The sequence below is a fragment of the Lampris incognitus genome, chromosome 7, assembly GCF_029633865.1.
Source record: "Lampris incognitus isolate fLamInc1 chromosome 7, fLamInc1.hap2, whole genome shotgun sequence".
Taxonomy (NCBI): Eukaryota; Metazoa; Chordata; class Actinopteri; order Lampriformes; family Lampridae; genus Lampris; species Lampris incognitus.
Window position 1 is genome coordinate 38,855,175 of NC_079217.1, and position 21,123 is coordinate 38,876,297.

Genomic DNA, 21,123 nt, shown 5'->3' on the forward strand with positions numbered 1-21,123 from the left:
CGGGCGTGCAGCAGGCTGACCAGCATAGAACAGCATAGGACTGCCCCCGTTACATTGGTGCCGTGACCCTCCTGGATTCTGAGAGTGACATCAGTTGCTCGCCGCGGAAGGCTGCTGTCGTCATCAAGCCCCAGACGTCCTCAGGTATTTCTATAGACTGTACGCTCATGTTACAGTGGACTGGAGTTGAGCTGTGTGGACACTGGACAGTCATAGCTGTGGTTACCATGGACTGGGCTTGTGAACAGGACATTTGTATATACTGAAGGAAGAAAAACACACGAAAAAAAAGGAAAAAAGGTTAATGTTGATGTGATTGAATAATCTATTGGTGAATTTGTTGATTGTGTGTGATTGTTTCAATCTCTTAGTGATTTCTAGATTCAATTATTTAAATGAATTGAGCTTTTCACTTTTTTATTTTATTTTTTATTTTATCTGAGTGTTAGAGGTAGGAACATGGCAGAGGGTGGTTCATACGTAGGTGGGGGTAACATTGCTGATCAGGATCTTTTGGATCGCCAGTGTGCTATGGAGAGGGGGTACCAGTTAGATGTGGGTGGGGGTTTACGGCTAGGTGTAGGTAGGAGTTTCGGGCAGCTCTTAGAGGGCGGGGAACTAGACACCAGAGCACCAGGACCTAGAGACCCGACCACATTTGGCACTCCTCAGTTCACCTCCACACGCTACGTAGAACGGGCCAGGCCAGGTATCAGCGAAGGGGCTGTGCTGGGTAACAGCGAGCAGCCAGTGGGTGAGTTAGCCATGCTCATTACTCGGTTAGCAGAGAAGATAGGAGAGTCAATCACTGCTAAGCTGCAGGAAACACAAATGCTTAGAAACACACACACAGACAGTGCTAGGTCTGCTGAACAGTGTTCGGAGACAGTGCCTAGTGTTAGAGTAGTAATGCAGACAGACGCTAGGGAGCCTCCTATTTTCAGGGGCGACAGCTCTGATAAGTTTACAGTTCATGAGTGGGAGAGCCTTATGACTTTGTATTTGAGGAAGCGAGCCATTCCAGTTAGTGAGCAGTCACATGAGATTCTAGCTAAGCTTATGGGGAAAGCAAGGGACGTGGTGAGGATAAAGCTGCGCAACACATCTGTCGACCACATAGCGAACCCCCACATTATTTTTGATGTACTGAAGCAACACTTTAGTGACTTCACATACTCGAGCATGCCCCTGGCGGACTTTTACAGTACGCTGCCCAAGCCAGGTGAGGACGCTATGGAGTATTGGATTAGGCTTAATAAAACAGTGGAGGTGGCTGACGAATGCTTGAAGTGGCAGGGCCGTAGTATTGAAGAGCCAAGCCACGAGGTAAGCATGATGTTTATCAAACACTGTCCAGATCAGTCTCTTGCCAATGTTTTTAAGTTCAAGTCCGCAGGGAAATGGTCTGCTAGCGAGATCCAGGAGAGGCTTGATGAGCACATGCTGGAGAGGAAGTCCCGTGTTGCTGCAGGTGGACAACGTGAAGCAGGCGCGGTAGAGCGTAGGTTCCATTCACAGGTTCATGTCCCTGTAGTCGACATGGCTCCCGACTTGAACACGACCGTGCCGGTGGTGCTATCTCCCGTCCCGGCTCATGCATCATCTCCTATACCATTTTGTGCAAGGTCTCCTACACCGTCTCCTGCACCTGTCTCTGGCGGTGATGATTATATGAGGAGTTTGGTGAGCTTGCTAGACCGTTTGGTCAAAATGCAGACTCAGGTTCCAGTTAGCGCTGCAGTCCGGACACCGACGCAGACTCAACCGCCAGCTAGCGCCGCAGGGCAGGTGTCAGACGCACCGCAGAGGTTGTGCAGGGTTTGTAAGTCTCCGGATCACTCCACATTTTCCCACTGCAGCCGGGAGAACCGATGTATAAACTGTTTGTCTCCTGGTCATTGGAAGAGGGACTGTCCTCACCCTCAGCCGCCCAACCAGCTCCGTTCTCAGCCTGGTGGAAGAGCTGGTCGTCAGTCTCGTCCGTTAAACTACTAAACCCACACCTAGAGAGGGATGGTGTGGGTAATGTAGATGTATCCCTCACTGATGTCTCCGACCTGGCTCACTTGTATGAAGACAAGTGTGCCAAAGCACCTCAGGGTTCGCGTATGGTCATTCAGGCGACACAGAGGATTCAGGCTTTCAGTGACTTGTTCTATGCTCCTGTTCTTGTCAACCAGAGTGTGCAGCTTAATGGCATGTTGGATACTGGCTCTATGTCATGCAGTATCAGTGAAAATGCAGTAGAGAAGCTCCGCTCTGGGGGTGTTTTACCTGAGAAGCAGCAGCCTGAAGAGAACATTGTCTTGATTGGCTGCGGTGGTCTGGAGACTAGGCCTGATGGTTTTTATGACCTCAACATGCAGCTTTATGGTGTTTCCTTTGTCATACCAACTCTGGTCGTGCCCGGTCAGCATGATGATCTGATAGTCGGCACAAACGTCATTAAACATGTGGCCCATGTACTCAAGAGTGGTACTGAGTACTGGGACATCGCGTCCAGACAGGAACATCCATCTAGTCCTGACGTTGAACAGTTCTTGTCCATGTTCACGAATGTAGAGCGCTGGAGGGGTGGTGCAGTTCCTGAGAAGATAGGTACTGTTAAGCTCACCCAGGCCGTGACACTCTTACCGAGGCACGAGCACTTAGTCTGGGGCAGACTTCCTGCTAAGGTGCCTATGTCAGCTGGAAGCACTGTTGTTGTGGAGCCGACAGACTCCAAGGCCATGCCATGCAGTGTCCTCGTAGGTCGACTTGTCACACCGCTCTGGGGTGATAGGTGGGTACCCATGACTGTTGTCAACCCATCTGACAAAGCCATCACACTGAAAAGGAACTGCAAGTTGGCTGATGTGTTTCCATGCTTGGCGATTGAGGACTTTAATGTTTTCCAGGGACTGCAATCAGTTGCAGGGAGGCATGAGTCCAACGCCACAGATAGTGCCTGTCCCCCTGTCCAGCCGGCTAGGAGTTTGTCAGAGCTCGGACTCAGTGACATTGACCTCAGCTCCTGTCAGGTTAGTGAGGCATGCAAGTCCCAGCTAACTCAGCTGCTCACCGAGTACCATGACATCTTCTCCAGGGACTCTCTGGACTGTGGCGAGGTCACAGGATACACACATCGCATCCATCTGGTGGATGAGCGCCCCTTTCGCTTGCCCTACAGGAGGGTTCCCCCAGCCCACTATCAGAAGTTGAGACAGGTTCTCACTGATATGGAGGAGAAAGGGATTATCCGGAAGTCCTCGAGCGCATACGCTTCACCGCTGGTTATGGTATGGAAGAAGGATGGCGGGCTTCGGATCTGCACTGATTTCAGATGGCTGAATGCTCGGACCTTGAAAGACGCTCATCCCTTGCCACACCAGTCGGACTGTCTTGCCGCGCTGGGTGGTAACTGCCTCTTTAGTACGATGGACCTCACCTCTGGCTTCTTCAACATCCCAATGCATGAAGATGACAAGAAGTACACTGCTTTCACGACTCCCCTTGGGTTGCATGAATACAATCGCATGCCACAGGGCCTTTGTAATAGCCCTGCAGCCTTCATGAGAATGATGATTGGGATCTTTGGGGATCTGAACTTCACGAAGCTTTTGTGCTATCTTGATGATCTTCTTGTCTTCGCGCCGTCAGAGGTTGAGGCTCTGTCGAGGCTCCGCACTGTGTTTCAGAGGTTGAGGGAGAACAACTTGAAACTGGCTCCGAAGAAGTGTCATCTGCTGCAGAAGCGGGTGCGGTTTTTGGGCCACGTGGTTGATGGCGGAGGTGTGTCTGTCGATCCCTCCAAAGTAGAGGTCATCTCCAACATGACAGTGCAGGATCTCATGGAAGGTGATGGGTGCACGCCTTCTGTTCGTAGGATCAAATCTTTCCTTGGTATGGTATTTTACTACCAGCATTTCCTCCCGAACTGCTCCTCCGTGGCTAAGCCCCTGTTCGCCCTTACAGCTGGACAAAAGAGGAGGGGGAGGTCAGCTAAGGATAAGAAGTCCCATGGCAGCTTCCGTAAGCTTACCTCCGCAGACTGGACGGTGGAATGTGGGGAAGCATTTGATCTGTTGAAGACGATGTTACTGGAGTGTGTGGTGCTTGCCCATCTAGACTTTGAGGTGCCTTTCATTTTGTCGGTCGATGCGTCTTTGGACGGACTCGGCGCGGTGCTGTCTCAAGTGCCCCGAGGAGAGTCCAAGGCCAGACCTGTTGGTTTTGCAAGCAAGTCACTCAGTGCCTCACAGCGGAAGTATCCAGCTCATAGACTGGAGTTCATGGCGCTGAGGTGGAGTGTTTGTGAAAAGTTCAGCCACTGGCTGAAGGGTCAAAGCTTCACCGTTTGGACAGATAATAATCCGCTGACTTATCTCCTAACGAAGCCGAAGCTTGACGCGTGTGAGATCCGCTGGGTGTCTAAGTTGGCGTCTTACACTTTCGATCTCAAACACCTGCCAGGGAAGAAAAACGTGGTGGCGGATGCCTTGAGTCGCGACCCTTTTTCCAAGCCCGTCAGTCAGAGGCTACTTAGGGAGCCCTACCCGGCCCTTGTTCAGGAAGCCGACGGGGTTGAGGGGGACTCTGTGCAGGATGTTTTCAGACTCAGTTGCCAGTCCCAAACAGTGAGTAGTGCGCGATCTGGGTTTGCTTGTGATGCAGCTGAGGTCAGGGCTTTTTGTCAAGCCAAATGTGACTGGCCTGATGCATCAGTATTCACAGCACTCAGTTTGGTCCAGCACGTTCAGCATCTGTCGGGTGGTCAGGATACACTGCCAATGTTATCCACCGAGGAGCTCAGGTTGAGTCAGGAGCAGGACCCCTGCATCTCCAAGGTGTTGCCCTTTGTCGCTGTTCGGAAGCGGCCATCGAGACGTGAGAGGCATGGTGCTGACCAGAAGGTCCTCAGGCTGTTGAAACAGTGGGAGAAGTTGGAAGTCAATGATGGTGTCTTGTACAGGGTGACAAAGGACCCAGTGTCCAAGCAGAGGAGGTCTCAGTATGTTTTACCTCTGAGTCTGAAAGACAAGGCACTGTCTGGCATCCACGATCACGCTGGTCATCAGGGCCAGGACCGTACTCTCTCTCTTGCAAGGCAGCGTTTTTATTGGCCTGACATGGAGAGGGATATCAGAGCATATGTCAGATGCTGTCGGAGATGTGTGTTTGGGAAGACCCCAGAGCCAGCTGCTTGCGCGCCCCTGGAGAGCATTAAAACTTCCGCACCGATGCAGCTTGTGTGTATGGATTTCTGGTCCGCTGAGGACAGTAAGCAGCGGTCGGTCGATGTCTTAGTGGTTACTGACCACTTCACTAAGCTTGCTCACGCGTTCCCCTGCACCAATCAGACAGCGAAGCAGGTCGCCAAGAAACTCTGGGATCATGTATTCTGTGTTTACGGGTTTCCAGAGAGAATACATTCTGACCAGGGCACAAACTTTGAGAGTAACCTGATTGCAGAGCTTCTCAAGTTGGCGGGTGTAGCGAAGTCCCACACGACGGCTTACCATCCTATGGGTAATGGCGGGACAGAGCGGTTTAATCGCACGATGGGGAATATGCTCCGTTCCCTTCCGCTTCAGCAGAAGCAACAGTGGCCTCAGCAGATCCATTCTCTCACGCTCGCGTACAATGCCACTGTTCACGAGACCACGGGTTACGCGCCTTTCTTCCTGATGTATGGGCGTGTCCCAAGACTGCCGGTGGATGTTATGTTCAGGCAGGTTTTGCATGACCCTCACGTTGTTGATTATGACTCTTATGCTCAGTCTCTGCTTTCCTGTCTAAGGAGTGCAATGGAGATCGCTCAGAAGCACTCCACGGCTGAGCAGCAGCATCAGGCGCGACAGTACAACAGACACGCCAAGGGCACTGTCCTGTCTGTCGGGGATCGTGTTTTGGTTGCGAACCAGAGTGAGCGAGGGAAGAGAAAGTTGGCTGACAAATGGGAGAACGGAGTGTACACGGTTGTCGGTGTCAACCCCAATATCCACGTCTACAAGATTCAGGATGCAGAGGGGCACACCAGGGTGGTGCACAGGAACCGTTTGTTGGAGGTCAACTTCTTGCCCCTTCCTGAGTTAGATCAGGGTGAGGAGTCCAGTACAACCAGTCAGTTGTCTGACTGCGCAGAGTCCGATGAGGAGGACAGTGCAGATGTCCTGACGGTCTCAGGGGATGCAGTGGGGCTAGCAGTCTCATCACTTGGAGATTCGCCTAGATCTGAGTGGGCAGAAGCGGAAGAGTTCATTCCATCTAGTCTGGTAGTCAGTCCTGTGGGGGCCACTGCTCAGTCTCCACCCAACACACACGCACCACACAACACACATGCACCACACATAGAGGCATCACACTCACTCGATGTTGGTGTTATATCTCACACTGATTCGCACACAGGGGCACCACCCTCACTCGATACAGATGTTGCAGCTCGCACTGTCTCACGCACACAAGTAGAGAGCGATGGTCGGGTTAGGACACGCACAGGGAGGGTGGTGAGGTCAGTGAACAGGTTAACAGAATCTATGGCTCAGATGCCATTTCTACGGAGTGTGAGGGTTTGAACTTTGATGGAGGTTGGAGTCATTCAAACTAGTTTAATGTGAGTTATTAGGTGTCTATCAGACAGGGTTGTTTTGGGCCAAGTGCATGGTGTGGCGTATCAGGCGTCACATTGATCTAGGGGAATACTGAGACTTGATCAACCTCATTATTTTCTGAACCTCGTAACCGAGGTAGCTCCTAAGTTGACTGGAGGACTAGGTCCTTCTTTTCACTTGTGCCAGTAGTCAGTGATGGGCTTTTCCTTTCCTCTTTCTCTTTTTATCCTGCTGTCAGGATGTTGGTGAATTTCAGGAGGGGTGAATGTAACCAGGTTAAAATTAATGTTTTTATTTTATTTTGTTTGAGTATGAAATATCACCAAATCCTGTCTGTGTGCTGTTATTTGTGTTTACTACATTTTATTTTATGTCATTATTTACTTTTATGTATGTTTTCCAACGACCGTCATATACGTGTACTGTCGCTTTAAGAGAGAGGTCTTGTGGGTACACGGAAGAGGGAACGCGGGAGAGGCCATTTTTGTTTTGTGGGAGGAGTCTCAAGCAGCAATCGAGCCGAGCCACACGTGTTTCTTACCGTGGGACAGTTTTGCTGGTTGAGGAGAACGTAACCTTGAGTATCCCTGTAAGAAGATACTGCAAGCTGTGGGATAAAATACTTGTTTATCCTTTCTTACATCGGAGTCCCGTGGACGGTTTCTACTTCTAACGCACACGAGTGGAGTCCGGGCAGTGGTTGAACTTCGACCCCCACGTCCGTAAGAAACACCGCTCCCGCTGGAGGACTGGACGGTTGTCGAAGGGTTTGAAACCAAAATAAATGGCAAGGTGGGCCAAATAGAGTCCTGTGTGTCCCCGCTCCTTCCTTGATCATGATGATGATGATGAGAGACTGAGGGCCCCCCACAACACCTGGGACCCCACCGAAAATAGAACACAACGCAGAGCTAACGATGAGAGTGACGGGCGTGCAGCAGGCTGACCAGCATAGAACAGCATAGGACTGCCCCCGTTACACTCGCAATGAAAATTTTAGCATCTTCGACTCTGCCACCTCCAGCTTCGCCTCCTGGTCTCCGTAGCTCAGGGGTGCCCACAATTTTTTGACTCGTGAGCTACTTTTAAAATGACCAGGTCAAAAAGATCTACTCATTAAAAATAATAACAATAATAATAAAAATACTCAATACATGTTTTACATATATGTGAACATTTATATGCAGTGTGTGTATTTATATGCACGTTGTGTTACATATACAGTATTGCAACGGATTTGCATTTATATTGAACCTTACACAGGCAATAATCATACCAAGCATTTGCTACTACACTATGCTGAAATTGCATTACTGCATGAACCTTTACAGCTGTGTTAAATATATTTGTGATCTCTACCTCTCTACTCTGATGATGACCTGCACTGGAGGGAGTCAGACAGGGTTGCATAGTTCAGACAGTAGCTGCTGGTAGCCAGCCTCAAGCAGGCCTCCAAATGATCATCTGTCATAGTGGAACGGTATTTGGACTTGATAATCTTCATGTGAGAAAAGGCTGACTCACACAAATAAGTAGAGCTGAATAATGCCGTCAAGAAGGTTGCACATTTCCTCATGTTTGGGTACTTGTCCTCTGTAAGTAAGTTCCAAAACTCTCCATGCGCCCTGGACTTAAGCTGAATGTCAGCCTGTACTGTCAGCATCTCATCCTCCACTGCAGACGAGTTCAGGTGAAACAGTGTTGCCATTTTTGAGGCGAGGGACTCCACCTCTGTACCTTCCCCAAATGGGTAGCACATAAATGTAGCAATTGGCTCGAGCAAAGCAAAGTCTTGAAACCGTTTGTCAAAGTCTGACCGGACATTTTCAATCTGCTCTGTGTAGCGTGCACTGTCAAGTTGCGCACACACCCTCCCTTGCTTCTCCAGCTCTGCTGCGAGGTTTCAGAAGTTTCCCAAATCACGGCGCTGCAACTTTGAGGACAGAAGTTGCATTTTCCGTTTGAAAGTGTTAACTGAGCTGATCATGTTTACCACGTTTTTGTCTTTTCCTTGCGGCTCTAAATCAAGCTCGTTCAACATGTTGGTTAAATCAGTTAAAAATGCCAAGTCTAGCAGCCACTGACTGTCATTAAGTTGCTTGTGTTCAGCATGTTTAGTCATAAGGAGAAACTCCTTAATCTCCGGGCAGAGCTCTCGAAATCTCTGCAAGAATCCCCCTCTACTAAGCCATCTCACGTCAGTGTGTAGCAAGAGGTCAGAGTAGTTACAGTCGGCCTCTTCCAAATGTGTACGAAACAACCGTCTTTGAAGAGACCTCGCTCGAATAGAACAGGCGATTTTGGTTGCCACATCCATGATCTCTTTCATGTTTAGCATTTTTGCGCATAATGCTAGTTGGTGTATTATGCAATGGTAATTAAGGAAGTCAGGGAAAGCATCGTCCTCCCTGCACTTGGCAATAAATCCATTCAAGGGGCCCACCATAGCAGGTGCACCGTCCGTGGTGATTGACACCAGTTTACACACCGGGAGCTGGATTTTATCCACAAAGTTTTTGAAGATCTGAAAAATGTCCTCTCCCCGCGTGTGTTTCTTCATGGGTAGTATTGTTAACAGCTCCTCTTTTGCGGTCATATCTTGAAACACCATCCGAATGAAAATGCACAATTGGGCCGTATCACTTGTGTCCGTAGACTCGTCCAATTGTAGCGAGAAACACTCGCAGTCCACGATGTCCCTCCAAAGCTGCTGTGTCAAATCATCGCCCATCACTTCATAGCGCCTTGTGACGGAATCTCTTGATAACTGGAGAGCTTTGATTGAAGATATTATTTCTGATTTGTTTTTAAAGTCCCGAAACAACAAGTCTGCTGCCTCAAGGAAGGCCTCTTTCATCATCTCTCCATCTTGGAAGGCCTTCTTATGCTTAATGATGGAGTGACTCACCCGTAAAGATGCTTCGGTGGCTGCCTTTGCCTTTGAATTCAGCTGCGTGAAAAGTGACTGCTGGGCGATTAACTGCGATTTTAGTTCCCTCACCTTTCTCTTTCTCAGCTCGCTTTTCGAAGGGAAGTCATTGTCATAGTTTTTATGAACAGTTCGAAAGTGCCTCTCCACGTTTCCTTTTTTTGGGATAGCAATGCTAGACTTACAGATGAGACAAACGCATTTGGAATAATACATGGTGAAAAAAAAGTCCTCCTCCCATTCCACATGGAAATGGTACGTTTTTTGTTTCTTGCTAGGTCCGGCTCCCCCACTCATTTTTGTTTTGTTTCACTTTTTAGTAGAGTTTTTTTTTAGAGAGTTGAACTAGTTAGCTCGATGCAGTTCTGCATTAGCTCACGTTGTGGGCATGTGAACTTCAAGGTACGTTAGAGAAGGGCTCTGGTTGTTATGGTAACCTAATGTAACAAAGTTTTAGGTTCCGCTCTAGAATCTTTGGTTTTAGGCAACAGCAGACTGGCCGTCCTTTACGTCAATCAAAAAGCAAATGCCAAATGGAGGACAGATGATAGGCTAATGTCTTGAAAAAAATATATATATCTATGTTTTTTTGGAATGTCATGGAGATCTACCAGCACTGCCTTCGTGACCTACTGGTCGAGTAGAGTTAAACCTTCCTTTTAACTCTTGCTGACCAGCACCCTTCTTTCATAAATCGCTGCTGACACTCTTCTCCACCCACTCCACCCTGCCTGCACTCTCTTCTTCATCTCTCTCCTGCACTCCCTGTTACTTTTGAACAGTTGAACCCAAGTATTTAAACTCATACGCCTTCGTCACCTCTACTCCTTGCATCCTCACCACTCCACTATCCTCCCTTTCATTCATGCATAGGTATTTCGTCTTGCGCCTACTGACTTTCATTCTTCTTCTCTCCAGTGCATACCTCCACCTCTCCAGGCTCTCCTCAACCTGCACCCTACTCTCACTACAGATCACAATGTCATCCGCAAACATCATAGTCCACGGAGACTCCTGCCTGATCTCGTCCGTCAACCTGTCCATCACCACTGCAAACAAGAAAGGGCACAGAGCCGATCCTTGATGTAACCCCACCTCCACCTTGAACCCATCTGTCATTCCAACCGCACACCATACCACTGGCACACTTCCCTCATACATATCCTGCACCACTCCTACTTACTTCTTTACTTCCTTATACAATACCACACCTCCTCTCTCAGCACCCTGTCACATGCTTTCTCTAAATCTACAAAGACACAATGTAACTCCTTCTGGCCTTCTCTATACTTCCCAATCAACATTCTCAAAGCAAACATCACATCTGTGGTGCTCTTTCATGACATGAAACCATACTGCTGCAATCCCACACCCCCTCCCCCAAACAAACACAAGGGAAAAAAACTAACTATACTTCACTGAACACCTAATTTTTGATCAGCCCAGTTTCTTTCAAATAACAGATAGACTCGCTGATCCGATGGCAAATACATTTTTAAGACTCAGTTCTTCCACTCCAAGCTTCCTGGTTCCCATCTTTAATGATCATATTCTCATTACATAACGAATAAAAAAAATGTGTTTGATATTACAAATAATCAATTCACGCTTTGCACAGTAAATGGCAGCCTTATAATGCACATCAAAGTCATTATGATACAGCTTTATTGAATGTACATTGGTGGTGGGAAAGTGAAAACCTACGTCCTCTGGTTGTTGTATTCCTACCAGAATCTATTCATTTCTCCACTGACCATCATTTCAAAATTTGTTGCAAATCCATACTAGCAAAACTATTGAAATCAGACTGTCACAGTCTGAAATGAGACATATACAATGGATATAAAAAGTCTACACACCTCTGTTAAAATGGCAGGTTTTTGTCATGTAACAAAATGAAACCAAGATAAATCATGTCAGAACGTTTTCCATCTTTAATGCGAAATTGCAACCTACACCTATAAAATTCAAGTGAAAAAAAGACAACTTTTAGGGAAAAAAAACTTACAATAACCTGGTTCCATGAGTGGGCACATCCCTAAACCAATACTTTGTTGAAGCACCTGTTGTGGTTACACCGCCCCGAGCTGCCTCCCCGGCACGTTCAAGCCACTCCCCCAGCTCGGACGTGCCGGAAACATCCGAGCGCTCGGCTCGCGCTCTGAGGAGACGAGCGCTGCACTGCACCAGGTGTTTGCCATCATCCATCAGGCACACCTGTGGCAATCAGGCAGCCTTCTACAAGAAGCCTCCCAGAACGTCTCTCAGTGCTTCGACGTACTGAACCCTGCGGTAAAGTTCTGACAAGCCCTCCAGCGTTCCTTGCATTCTGTTTATTCCCCAGTGTCTTATATTCGTGTCTCTGTTTCCTCCCAAGACTCTCCCTCCGCGATTTCCACGGCTCCCCCGTCCCCAGCGACCTTCACGTTTCTCCCCGGACCTCTCCTGCGATCTCCCCCCTTGTCCCTCTACCTGGACCCCTCCTTTCGGACTCGACTTCCCGGATCTCGGACCTGGACTTTCTCGGACAACCCCTCTTGGATCACGGACTGGACTTTCTCGCCAGGTGCACGCACATTTTTTCAACACCTCCTGGTCATTTACATACCGCACCACACATTGGCTAAAAACACTCACACATAGTTATTCACGCAAACCACGGGACACCACACATAGTTTATTCACACATCCCACTAACAGAACGCCTTTTTTCACCATACATTTCCCTCCCACAATAAAACCTCCCTTTGTAGCTTTTGAAGTCATCTCGTGTCTGTCTGTCTTGGGTTTCGCCACACGGGTCAGGTTCTGGTGCGCGAGCACAACAGAACGTCGAAGCCATTATGGACCCAGGCAAACCCAAGGAGCGGACGGTCCCTGTGACGCCCCAGAGCTCCGTCCCCCTAGAGGCAGTAGTAAGAAGTCACAGTTGCCAACTGCGCTCTCAGCTCAGAGCTTACTACTGCCTTCACCCGTGTCACCGGAGAGATCAGCGATCTTCAGTCCGGCTCCCAGGCCGCGACGAGCGCGTTGGATGCCCTCACCGCGCAGATCGCTGCGCTCTCCACAGCGGTCTCCAGGATGAGCGACCACCCTGCCCTGGCCTCGGGCTCGGCCTCCGGTTTCCCCGTTCCTGGTCCCGACGTTCCCCCTCCGAGTCAACCCCCGGTGCGAGCCTAACCTCCCCTGCCCCAAGGCCTTCGGTGGGGAGTTCGAGCTGTGCAGGGGTTTCCTTGGTCAGTGTGAGCTCCTGTTCAAACACCAGCCAGCTAGGTATAGGACAGGAGAGACCAAGGTAGCCCTTGTCATGTCCCTCCTCACCGGCAAAGCCCTCAGCTGGGCCATAGCGGCGGTAGGCCATACCGAGCAGCTCGCCTGGGACTATGGTGCCTTCCGCCGCGAGTTCAATCTGGTGTTCGACCACCCAGCTGACGGGCAGGACGCTGCCGGCCGCCTCCATTCCATCCAACAGGGAGCCAGGTCGGTGGCAGATTATTCCCTGGAGGTAAGGATACTCGCGGCAGACAGTGGGTGGGATGACACTGCGCTCAAGAGCGCGTACAGGAGGGGGCTGAGCGAGCCCATCAAAGATCTTATCGTTCGGGACCGCCCTGCCTCCTTCAACGAGCTCGTCACCCTCGCCCTCCAGATGGACGAACGGCTGCGGGAGCGGCGCCAGGAACGCGCCCCGCGCGCTGGCCCCTCATAGACCAACCCCCGTCCGTCCTACCGGTGCCTTCCCTGGGTCAGCGTCCCGTGGGCTCTCTCTCCACCCTCGCAACCCTGGGTGGCTTCTGGATCCAGGCCGGAGGAGGAGCCCATGCAGTTGGGTCGGTCACGGCTCCCGCTGGAAGTTAGGGAGCAGAGGATGCATGGCCACCTCTGCCTCTACTGCGGGAGGTCGGGCCACTATATCAAGGCCTGCCCGACTCGCCCAAAAGACCCGGCTCACTAGTGAGCCTGACGACCCTTCCTCAGCCCCAGCCCAAGAAGGAGCACAACCACCTTTTTCCGGTCACTCTCACCTGGGGTAACCGCTCACTGTCTGTTGGTGCACTCCTGGATTCGGGGGCGGACGAGTGTTTGATGGACACCTCGCTGGCCCGGCAGGCCGGCATTCCACTCGTCCCCGTAGACACACCCCTCACAGCCCAAGCCCTAGATGGACGTTCACTTGGTAAAATCACACACAGCACTGCTTCCCTCACCCTCACTCTTTCGGGTAATCACGTGGACGCTATCCGTTTCTTGGTTTTGCGCGCCCCTGGTGTTAGGAAGACCGTGGTTGGAACGGCACGATCCCTACATCTCTTGGTCTACTGGGCGGATTTTGGGTTGGAGCGTTGCGTGTCATGCCAACTGCCTTCGCTCCGCCCACTCCCCGTCCAGCGGCCTCAGACCCGTGCCGCCTCCCACGGATCTCACTGGTGTTCCTTCCATTTATCACGATTTAGCCCCTGTATTTAGTAGAGAGTGCACTTTCCCTCCCCCCTCACCGTCCCTATGATTGTGCCATAGATCTCTTTCCCGGGGCCGCCCTTCCCACCGGTCGGTTGTATAACCTCTCCGTCCCAGAGAAGGAGGCTATGCGCAATTATATCAGAGTCCCTGGCCTCAGGAATCATAAGGCCCTCGTCTTCCCCGGTGGCGGCGGGCTTCTTTTTTTGTGGCAAAGAAGGAGGGCAGCCTGAGGCCTTGCATAGTTTATCGAATGTTAAATAATATCACGGTGAAGAATAAATACCCACTCCCCTTATGAGTTCCACGTTCGAGCCAGTCACTCACGCCACGGTGTTCACGAAGCTGGACCTGCGCAGCGCGTACCACCTGGTGCGCATCCGGGAAGGGGATGAATGGAAGACGGCCTTCAACACCCACCTGGGGCATTTCGAGTACCTCGTTATGCCCTTCGGCCTCACCAACGCCCCGGCCGTCTTCCAGGCATTGGTCAACGACGTGCTCCGGGACATGCTGAACACGTTCGCGGTGGTGTACCTGGATGACATACTCGTGTTCTCCAGGACTGAGGAGGAACACCACCAGCATGTCCGCCTGGTCCTCCAACGGCTGCTGGAGAACAGGCTCTTCGTGAAAGCCGAGAAGTGCGTGTTCCACTCCGCCTCCGTGGAGTTCCTTGGCCACATCGTGGAGAAGGGGCTCGTCCGCACTGACCCCAGGAAGACCCGAGCGGTGGAGGAGTGGGCACGGCCCACCAACAGGACGCAACTCCAGCGCTTCCTGGGGTTTGCAAACTTCTACCGGCGCTTCATCAGGGGGTTCAGCCGTGTGGCGTCACTGCCTCGCCTCCAACCTCCGCCCCTTCTCCTGGACCTCGGAGGCGGAAGCCGCCTTCTTGGCCCTGAAGAGGCTGTTCACAACGGCTCCGGTGCTCGCCCACCCGGACCCGTGCAGACAGTTCATCGTGGAGGTGGACGCATCGGACACGGGCATCGGAGCCGTCCTCTCCCACCGGTCGGAGGAGGACCAGAAGATCCACCCGTGCGCCTTCTTCTCCCGGCGTTTCAGTCCTGCGGAGAAGAATTATGACATCGGCAACAGGGAGTTGCTGGCCGTCCACGCCGCCCTAGAGGAGTGGAGACACTGGCTGGAGGGAGCAGGGCAGCCGTTCATCGTATGGTCCGATCACAAAAACCTGACCTACGTACGGACGGCTAAGAGGCTCAACCCCAGGCAGGCGCGCTGGGCTCTCTTCTTCAGCCGGTTCGACTTCACCCTCACCTACCGCCCGGGCACCAAGAACGTCAGGGCAGACGCCCTCTCCCGTCTGTTTCCCGAGGGGTCCCCTGACGCCCCAGACACCATCCTTCCCCCGGCCCGGGTGGTGGGTGCCGTCACCTGGGCCATCGAATCAGTGGTGAGAAGGGCCCAGCGCGCCCATCCCGACCCAGACAATGGACCCCGGAACCGGCTATTTGTGCCTCCCTCTGTCCGGCCCCAGGTGCTGGAGTGGGGCCACTCCAGCCATCTTGCCTGCCACCCCGGTGTCTACCGAACGGCGGCCTTCATCCGCAGGGGTTTCTGGTGGCCCACCATGGAGGCAGACACCAGAGTTCGTGGCAGCCTGCACCACCTGCGCCCGCAGCAAGGCTCTCCATCGCCCTCCAGCAGGTCTCCTGCGCCCCCTTCCTGTCCCCGGCCGACCTTGGTCCCACATTGCCTTGGACTTCGTAACTGGCCTCCCCGTGTCCCAAGGCAATGACACCATTCTGACCATTGTCGACCGGTTTTCCAAGGCCGTCCATTTTGTTGCCCTCACCAAACTCCCCTCTGCAGCCGAGATGGCGGACCTTCTCGTCTCCCACGTCGTCCGACCTCATGGGATTCCCCTGGACATCGTCTCTGACCGTGGTCCCCAGTTCACTTCGAAGATATGGCAGGCCTTCTGTAAGGGGATTGGGGCCACGGTCAGCCTCTCCTCCGGGTATCACCCCCAGACCAATGGGCAGGCAGAGCGGGCCAATCAAGCCCTGGAGGCGGCTTTGCGTTGCGTTACCACCAGCAACCCCGCCTCCTGGAGCAAGTACCTGCCCTGGGTGGAGTACTCGCTCAACTCCATGGAGAGTTCGGCTACCGGTTTGTCCCCCTTCGAGTGTTCCCTGGGCTATCAACCCCCTCTGTTCCCCCATCAGGAGTTGGAGGTGGCGGTCCCGTCCACGAGGGCCCATCTCCGCCGATGTCGGCGCGTTTGGAAGACCGCCCGGGCCGCTATGTTGCGAGCTACAGAGCGGGCCCGGCGCAGCGCCAACCGGCGGAGAGTGCCGGCCCCAGCTTATCGACCTGGCCAGAGGGTATGGCTCCTGGCCCGGGACCTGCCCCTCCCTACCCTCAACCGGAAGCTGGCTCCCCGCTACGTCGGTCCCTACACCATCGACCGCATCGTCAACCCTTCGGCGGTGCGTCTCCATCTCCCTACCTCACTCAAGATCCATCCCGTCTTCCATGTCTCGCGCCTCAAACCGGTAGCCACCAGCCCCCTGTCTCCCCCTGTCCAAGCTCCTCCACCCCCCCAGGGTCCTCGACGCTGGTGACATGGTCTGGGATGTCGACCAGCTGCTCGCCGTACGCCGCCGGGGGCGTGGGTACCAATACCTGGTGGACTGGGTTGGCTATGGGCCCGAGGACCGCAGCTGGGTTCCCCGGTCCTACCTGGCCGACCCTGCACTCCTGGAGGAGTTCTATCGGGCCCACCCCAACGCCATCGGACGGTCGCCCGGTGTCTCCCGTAGGAGGGGGGGTCCTGTTGCGCTTACACCGCCCCGAGCTGCCTCCCCGGCACGTTCAAGCCACTCCCCCAGCTCGGACGTGCCGGAAACATCCGAGCGCTCGGCTCGCGCTCTGAGGAGACGAGCGCTGCACTGCACCAGGTGTTTGCCATCATCCATCAGGCACACCTGTGGCAATCAGGCAGCCTTCTACAAGAAGCCTCCCAGAACGTCTCAGTGCTTCGACGTACTGAACCCTGCGGTAAAGTTCTGACAAGCCCTCCAGCGTTCCTTGCATTCTGTTTATTCCCCAGTGTCTTATCTTCGTGTCTCTGTTTCCTCCCAAGACTCTCCCTCCGCGATTTCCACGGCTCCCCGCGTCTCCCTCGTCCCCAGCGACCTTCACGTTTCTCCCCGGACCTCTCCTGCGATCTCCCCCCCTTGTCCCTCTACCTTGACCCCTCCTTTCGGACTCGACTTCCCGGATCTCGGACCTGGACTTTCTCGGACAACCCCTCTTGGATCACGGACTGGACTTTCTCGCCAGGTGCACGCACATTTTTTTCAGCACCTCCTGGTCATTTACATACCGCACCACACATTGGCTAAAAACACTCACACATAGTTATTCACGCAAACCACGGGACACCACACATAGTTTATTCACACATCCCACTAACAGAACGCCTTTTTTCACCATACATTTCCCTCCCACAATAAAACCTCCCTTTGTAGCTTTTGAAGTCATCTCGTGTCTGTCTGTCTAGGGTTTCGCCACACGGGTCAGGTTCTGGTGAACGAGCTTAACAGATTCTGATTCTGACTGTTTTCCAGTGCACTACCACACATATCACATGCACATGCACACGCACTTATTATTATTATTATTATTTTGCATCAGGTGCGCCGTGGGTCTGGACGGTTTCAGGATTGTTTTATAATCATTTAATTTTATTTTATTTTTGCAAATCTAGTAGTATATCTGGTGGCTCTAATATTTGTTCAATGAACACATTTAACCTCTCTCTGGCTGTAATTTTATTAAAATGAATTCATTCTGATGTTAACTGGATTTCTGGAAGTCCACAAGCTCAGGTTGCTTTTTTTCGAACGCGCCAACACATCGGGTCCACTATGACATCACGGGAGCTGAGATATAAACAGTGGTGGGTAGAGTAAACAAAAACGCTACTCAAGTAAAAGTATTGTTACTTTATAATTATATTTACTCAAGTAAAAGTAAGAGTACTTGTAAAAATAACTACTTGACTAAGAATTAAAAAAGGAGTACCACATAAAAAAACTACTCAAGTAGTGAGTAACCTCATTAGATGCGATTTATGACATCAATTACATTCAAACAGGGCCTCAACAGGTAATAACGTCCAGCCATCCATTATGCAAATACTTATCCTGCTCTCAGGGTCGCGGGGATGCTGGAGCCTATCCCAGCAGTCATTGGGCGGCAGGCACAAATGTAGTTTATTGTAAACTTTATTTGTCATATCCACAACCAAACAAATGACAAAATAAGTGCTTTTAAGCACTGTTTAATGTCTTAAACAACAAGGGGGGGGGGGAAAGTTGTATCACTGAAACCGCAAAGAAGAGGCCTGGACGCAATCTGCATCGTGTGTGTGTGTGTGTGTGTGTGTGTACACATGCATTCAGTGTACAAAACATAAAAACTTAACTTTTTTCACATATTTTCCTAAAGGATACATGTTGTGAAACTAATAACATTACATGAATGTATCACAACATCACAACCTGACCTCAACCGGTAATAACAAATGTGAAGCGCACATACTGTTGTTTATGTTGTGGTTACACCGCCCCGAGCTGCCTCCCCGGCACGTTCAAGCCACTCCCCCAGCTCGGACGTGCCGGAAACATCCGAGCGCTCGACTCGCGCTCTGAGGAGACGAGCGCTGCATTGCACCAGGTGTTTGCCATCATCCGTCAGGCACACCTGCGGCAATCAGGCAGCCCTCTACAAGAAGTCTCCCAGAACACCACTCCGTGCTTCGACGTACTGAACCCTGCGGTAAAGCTCTGACAAGCCCTCCAGCGGTCCTTGCATTCTGTTTATTCCCCAGTGTCTTATCTTCGTGTCTCTGTTTCCTCCCGAGACTCTCCCTCCGCGACTTCCACGGCTCCCCGCGTCTCCCTCGTCCCCAGCGACCTTCACGTTTCTCCCCGGACCTCTCCTGCGATCTCCCCCCTTGTCCCTCTACCTGGACCCCTCCTTTCGGACTCGACTTCCCGGATCTCGGACTTCCTCGGACAACCCCTCTTGGATCACGGACTGGACTTTCTTGCTAGGTGCACGCACATTATTTCAACACCTCCTGGTCATTTACATACCGCACCACACATAGGCTAAAAACACTCACACATAGTTATACACGCAAACCACGGGACACCACACACAGTTTATTCACACATCCCACTAACAGAACGTTTTTCGCACCATACATTCCCCTCCCACAATAAAACCACCTTTTTGGATTTCGAAGTCATCCTGTGTCTGTCTGCCTTGGGTTTCGCCACACGGGTCGGGTTCTGGTGCGCGAGCATAAGCGTTTAAGTACCATATACAGAAATAGATAAATGAAAATACACATGTGAAATATCACTCACTCAAGGAGAGGCTTGGATGAAGTCATTCAGAAAGTAAAACATATTCCACTGAGTAAAAAATTATATCTTTACCATATATTAATGCACTTTTGCCACTATGGCGTTAAATTTGTGCCTCGTTTCTGAGCAAGCAATGGCAGATGTTTAATGAGCAATGGGAAATTTTGAGCACAGAAAAATATATTTTGCAAGTAAAAATCTGTTCTGTGCTCAATAAATGTATAAATGTATTTGCAGGGATTTTAGATTTCCAGCCAGCAGACATGACATGACAGAATCAAATAGTGAAAACTAACGCCATATTCCACAAGAAATCTTTCACTAGCTTAGCAGTAATAGGTACTTTTCTCCACTTCTTCACTTGTTTTCAAAACCTCCATCTTTTGAAACCAATAGCACAGTAACAACGCCATTAAACCTCTTAACATAAAACTCCTTGAACAGCAGGAGAGGTTTGGTCAGTCTGTGTTTTTTGTGTATATTTGTCAATGTCTTGTCTGTGTGTCTACACAACATTGAGTGTGTCTTCGTGAGTGTGTGAGAAGGTTAATGTTCATCCTGTCTTGAACAATCACTCGGTAAGGTGACTGTTGAGCTTCACAAGTAGTTGTCTCTTGTGGAGTTAGAAAACAACGAGACAGGAGACGTGAGAGTAGACGTAGTCGAGGTAGTTTACTAGCTCCAACTTTACATGTCATATATTCGACAACGACACTGAACTCCTTGGACCGGAAGCGGAAGTGCATTCTCTCTTAGGTGAATGTCTCTAGTTATATAGATGTGGGTCACCACACAGGCCCCCCCAGAATTCACCTACACAAAACAATGCAAAACAGCAAAAGCGCAACTCATGAACATAAAAATAGACTCTACAACAGAACAGTCAATGACATAGTGCAAAGTCACGGGGAAAACAAGTGACGAGTCGGGGGGCGGACCCTGCGGCCATAACGGCTGCGCTTCACAGGAGGGGAAACAGATGGGGCCGAAACCCGGGCCATAGGCGGGGCCGAAGCAGGAACAGAGGCAGGTGCCGGGGCCGACCTAGGAGGGCGTCCCCGCCGCGGGGGTAGGGCCAATTGCATTGGCTCCCCAATGTCCAAGTGAGCAGGCTTGAGACGGTCTATAGCGACCCGCTCCGGCCTGCCCCCCATGTCCACCACAAAGTTCTTATCCCCCGCCTCCAGGACGCGGAAGGGCCCGTCGTATGGGGGCTGCAGCGGGGACCGATGGCTGTCGTGCCTAATGAAGACGTACCTCGCCGATGGCAGATCCTTGGGGACGTAGGACCGGGGGAGGCAGTGTTGAGACATCGGAACGGGAGCGAAGGCACCGGCAGCGCTCCGGGACGCACTGAGGTGAGAGGCGGCCGACCAGGGAGTCGTAGCATCCGGAAGAAACTCCCCCGGAACTCGCAGGGGCTGGCCATACACCAGCTCAGCGGAGGAGGTCTGGAGGTCTTCCTTCGGGGCCGAACGCAGGCCGAGCATGACCCATGGGAGCCGGTCCATCCAGTCGCAGCCAGTGAGGCTTGCCCGCAGAGCGGCTTTCATGTCCCGATGGAACCGCTCACAAAGTCCGTTGCTCTGCGGGTTGTACGCCGTAGTGCGGTGGATCTTCATCCCCAGGTGCTCAGCGACCGCCGTCCAGAGCTCCGAGGTAAACTGGGAGCCCCGGTCGCTCGTGATGTCACCCGGTGTGCCGAAACGGGCCACCCAGCAGCCGATGAACGCCCGTG